Raw genomic sequence first — 6,000 nt, forward strand, 5'->3', positions numbered from 1 at the left:
AAGTGACCCTCCAGTTCAAGCAACTGGACGAGGTTACGAACGCGGTCGATGTCGTCTCTGCCATAAGAGAGCAGTGCGGCACAGATGTTGAGAAGACCTCTGTACGCCTAAGAGGCGGCACCTTCGGCACGCAGGTAGCCGACCTTAGATCAGTCACGGAAGCCAAAAAATTCATAGAGAATGGAAGTTGAAGATCAGCTAGTCAGTATGCCCAGTAAGCAAATTCCTATTGCTATTCGTGCTTAGAGTCGGGGCACAAGTCCTACGACTGTATGAACCCAGACCGTAGTAACCTATGTCATCGTGCGTTGTGGACGTTTTGTGTGGACCTTCATGTCCTATCAGAGAGACAAACAAGAAGAAGCCGCGCTAGTACCACAATTGAATTTTAACCACTGTACATCTGTTTAGCAGCTGCTGTGGCAGTCTTCCTTCTGTTCGACCCGTACAACGTTCCTGTCGTCTATTAGGTGACGAACGGATCTAGGATGGCGGCTATTTGCACAACGGGACGGTATCTGGTCCAAGAGGTGGTATACTCTTCCGCTGAGGGTGTCGTGATTGCCAAGATCAACGGTGCTTACCCATACGCTTAAACCTGGTTTAAGCACTAAGCGGAGGTGAAGAAATCGACCCTAAGACTCATTGGCCAATTGGTAATAGTTTCTGGGTGATCTGCGAAAGTTACATCTGTTCAGGGCCAATCCCAAACCATTTGGAAATGGCCATATTTCTGCGTATACCTTACGGATTTTCGATCAGCCAGCATTGGTCAGCATACTAGTTCTAGTTTCTGAGGAAAGGATAAAACATGATGGAAGTGTACGTCACTTAAAATGACAAGCAGAAGAAAAAATGCATTAACATACCCTCGAAAAACCCGGAACATCTCCGGTGGCCAAGGACCAATATGAGGTTTTGGATGGGGACAAAATACTAGAAGAGTTTCCAATCCGCCAGTGTGTTGATCGCGTATGCTGCCACAAGAATTGAATCCCCGTAGACTTCTAAGGTCATAGGCGAAGCCGACGATCTTGACATCAGAAGGGAACTTTAGTTTCAGAAGTCCGTCGTACATAATATTCCATAATACCGGGTCCAATAATGAGCCTTGCGGTACTACTGCATTAATTGGAACACTTCTCTGACTGGCATCGGTCTCGTATAATAGTATACGGTTCTGGAAATAGCTTAGAATATATAGAATACCTCGCCTTTTACATTGGATCGCTATCTCAGCGGTCTGTCTTTACCACGCTGTCAACGTCAAACGTAGACTTATCCTTACGGAACCCGAACTGATTTCTTGCGAGGCCGCCCGTACCCTCTGAGTACTAGTTCAGGCATGCCTGAATTGTCAAAATCGGATGATAACTAAGATAGTTACAACACATCTAATTTTACCTAAAATTTGCCTATCCTAATTATTTTGTCCATCCCCTGTATATTCCTCCATTATTCAACCTGTTTGCATCCGAGAACCCACCCAAGTGCTGTAGTTGTGAACTAAAAGCTAGTTAGTCGGCAAAAATTGGAGGCGTTACCACACATAGGCAATAGAGGGGGCGCACACTAAAAAATAACTCCAATACAGGAAAAATTGAAAATGTTTTTCGGACTCCGCAGAAAGTGAGAACGTCATAAAGCGCCTTCCATGACCAAAATGAAATCTACAACCACAAATCATAAATAAAGACCCAGATACTGGAAGATTGAGCAATACATCAGAGGATGGGTGCAGGATGTTTTGTAGTTGCCATACTCCTAGGTGCAGGGGCCCATGGAGTTTCAATTGGCACATCAGGATCAATACCAGTGAAGTCCTGATTATGGCATTCTGGCCGCGTGTTAACGACAAAATATTGCAGTAATAGTAATTGGATTTTGTAATATTGTGAAAGCGGAGTCGGACATTCTACTCTTCTAGTAAAGCCGGGTGACCCTGACTTGAATCGGCGAGTGGGCTAATGGCTAGCCTGTCTTCCGCCCGTCCGTGGCGAGCCTTGTAGCACGCTGTCTAATCCTGGCACCAAACTTTTCCTGTTAGGTGGGAGTAGGCTCAGATGCCGTTTCCTGACTTGCGCTGATCTGGCTCTGAACATGTAGGTGTAAACCAATGCATGAACACCTTGCATACCGAAAGGCATGCAAAGATAATTATGGGATCTTTGAGGGCGACTACTCCAGTAGGATTCGACGACAGCCACATGGGGGGCCTAACGATAATGAGTGATTCAAAAATTAAGTCTACCTAACGATAATGAATGATTTAAAAATTAATAATTAATTAAAAGCCCCAGAGTTTCCCCAGCAGTGATGGGGTATAGCCCTATAAACACGCTCGGCAAGTGACTACTGGATGTGGGTGGAGGCCGAGCATCTCGATAATATCATCGAGTTCGCGAGTGCAAGGCAGAACATCAATAAGGAACTGAAACAGAACCTTCGGATGCTTCGCCCGAGTCGCAAGACAAGAACAGGACGCATTTATCAGGGTGGTGGGAAGAGAGAAGGCCGACAAAGGTGACCAAACTTATGCTTTCTGCTTCCAAGGAAGAGCGACTATGGCCCAAAAAGCGATTGATTTCGGGCCTCATTGGCCGGCCCGAAGCAGCTAAGGCAGCAGAGCAAAGCCAAACGACGTGCGACCATGAAGGGTAAACGTTGTCTGGACGGAACAGATTGGGATTTTTTTATTGGGATTTTAACCACTGCGACCATTAAGTTGATCTGTTGTGGTAAACAGATTGGGATACATAGGGCGTCGACCCAAGAAGGCGACTTCTCGGCCCAAAAAGGCGAAAGGGGCCTACAAGACGCAAGTCACCGGGCCAGAAGAGGGTACCAGCCGGCCGGGCAAAGCGGAAGTCGAGCGTATCTCGACCTGCAATGAAAGCAAAGGATAAAGCCGAGACCTTGTTGGTGAAAGCAGATAAGGAAAAGTACACCGAAGTCCTTGAATCGATGCGGGCGGCAGAAAAGCTTTTGGTGCAAGGTCAGGACGTGCGAAGCGTCAGACGCACCAAGACCGGTGAAATGATCTTGATTCTGAAACGCGGAGTGCAAGCTAGTGGGATGGACTATACGAAGTTGGCCCAAGAGATCTTGGGGGGCTGAAGTGACCCTCCAGTTCAAGCAACTGGACGAGGTTACGAACGCGGACGATGTCGTCTCTGCCATCAGAGAGCAGTGCGGCACAGATGTTGAGAAGACCTCTGTACGCCTAAGAGGCGGCACCTTCGGCACGCAGGTAGCCGACCTTAGATCAGTCACGGAAGCCAAAAATTCATAGAGAATGGAAGTTGAAGATCAGCTAGTCAGTATGCCCAGTAAGCAAATTCCTATTGCTATTCGTGCTTAGAGTCGGGGCACAAGTCCTACGACTGTATGAACCCAGACCGTAGTAACCTATGTCATCGTGCGTTGTGGACGTTTTGTGTGGACCTTCATGTCCTATCAGAGAGACAAACAAGAAGAAGCCGCGCTAGTACCACAATTGAATTTTAACAACTGTACATCTGTTTAGCAGCTGCTGTGGCAGTCTTCCTTCTGTTCGACCCGTACAACGTTCCTGTCGTCTATTAGGTGACGAACGGATCTAGGATGGCAACAATTTGCACAACGGGACGGTATCTGGTCCAAGAGGTAGTACACTCTTCCGCTGAGGGTGTCGTGATTGCCAAGATCAACGGTGCTTACCCATACGCTTAAACCTGGTTTAAGCACTAAACGGATGTGAAGAAATCGACCCTAAGACTCATTGGCCAATTGGTAATAGTTTCTGGGTGATCTGCGAAAGTTACATCTGTTCAGGGCCAATCCCAGACCATTTGGAAATGGCCATATTTCTGCGTATACCTTACGGATTTTCGATCAGCCAGCATTGGTCAGCATACTAGTTCTAGTTTCTGAGGAAAGGATAAAACATGATGGAAGTATACGTCACTTAAAATGACAAGCAGAAGAAAAAATGCATTAACATACCCTCGAAAAACCCGGAACATCTCCGGTGGCCAAGGACCAATCTGAGGTTTTGGATGGGGACAAAATACTAGAAGAGTTTCCAATCCGCCAGTGTGTTGATCGCGTATGCTGCCACAAGAATTGAATCCCCGTAGACTTCTAAGGTCATAGGCGAAGCCGACGATCTTGACATCAGAAGGGAACTTTAGTTTCAGAAGTCCGTCGTACATAATATTCCATAATACCGGGTCCAATAATGAGCCTTGCGGTACTACTGCATTAATTGGAACACTTCTCTGACTGGCATCGGTCTCGTATAATAGTATACGGTTCTGGAAATAGCTTAGAATATATAGAATACCTCGCCTTTTACATTGGATCGCTATCTCAGCGGTCTGTCTTTACCACGCTGTCAACGTCAAACGTGGACTTATCCTTACGGAACCCGAACTGATTTCTTGCGAGGCCGCCCGTACCCTCTGAGTACGGGATCAGCCTGTTGAGGATGATCCTCTCCAGCAACTTGCCCGTCATGTTAATTAGACGGTTTCCCGGCTTTCGGTAACAGAACCACCTTCTGCCTTTTTCCATCTATCGGGAAAACTACTACAGTCATGGAGACATCTCTGCATAGATGTTCGCAATGATTGCTGCCTTTAGAATGGTGTTCGGAACTCCATAAGGCCCTGGAGCCACCATTTTGGCCTACACGCACCCGAATACTAGAATAGAACGACTAACTCATGTCAAAGACTTGGGCGTAATTTTGGATTTCCAACTAACGTTCAAGATGCACATCTCGTACGTTGTGAGCAATACTTCCAAAACCCTGGGATTTATCTTTCTTTTCCAAAGAATTTTCTGACATTTACTGTCTGAAGTATCTGTTTTGCTCACTGACTGGTGCGGTCTATACTGGAGTATTGCTGCGCCCCGTTCGGAATCCCAATGAACGGTGCAGAACAAATTGAGTCCGTGCAACGACGTTTCCTACGATTTGCTCTGCGTAGACTACCGTGGAGAGGTCCATTACGCCAGTCAAGTTATAATATCTGCTATCGGCTTATCGATCTGGAGCTACTAAGGAATCGCCGTAACATTGCTTGGGCCGTACTGGTTACAGTTGTTTCGCAAGGCCGAATAGTTGTAGCGATATTTTGGAGCAAAATATATCAACGTACAGCCGAGGGCACTTCCAAATAACGCTATGCTAAGAAGGCCATTTCGTCGGACTAACTACAGTATGAACGGTAGTATTGAAGGATTACAGCGGTTATTACGGTATCAACAATCTTCGACTTCAACTTGCCTTATCAGACGCTGCGTCGGAGATTCAAAGAATTTTTCTCATCGCGTCAGGTCATGTTTGAACTCAAATTTTTACTGCAGGCGCCTCCATGCTGGTCACGTTTGGACTCCAATTTGCACTTCAGACGCATCAATGCTGTTTGATAAGTTCTTGATCCAATATGAACGCCTCGACAGGTCAAGTTTGGACTCAAATGTTCACTGCAGGCGGCTCCATGCTGTTTGATAAATACTTGATCCATTATGAACGCCTCGACAGGTCACGTTTGGACTCATATTTTCACTGCAGGCGCCTTCGTGCTGAATCAGCACTGCTGATTGATAAATACTTGTATAAACGCCTCGACAGGTTATGTTCGAGCTCAAATGTGCACTATGAACGCTTTTTTGATGCGCAGATTGGTATTCAAATATGATTTTTTCATCAAATTCTGTATGTAAACAATTCGTTCATTTGGAATCATCTATAATTTTAATATTCTTCTTTGTGGATCACATCATATCCGGCAACGGAAAGTGCTTCACATCGTCTTGCATAAATTAAGTAAGCTAATGTTACAATATAAATGTTACACTGCTCTAGCATTTTAAGAAAATTTAAATTATAATTTTGAAAATAAAAATTAACTCGAAGCAAAATATAAAGCTTGTTAGTCGCCGACTAACCCCGACTCCCCGCAACTACAACACCCAGCCCTCGCGTGCGGTTGAATCGTCTCAGACCCCTCG

Source organism: Armigeres subalbatus, chromosome 2, assembly GCF_024139115.2.
Source record: "Armigeres subalbatus isolate Guangzhou_Male chromosome 2, GZ_Asu_2, whole genome shotgun sequence".
NCBI lineage: Eukaryota > Metazoa > Arthropoda > Insecta > Diptera > Culicidae > Armigeres > Armigeres subalbatus.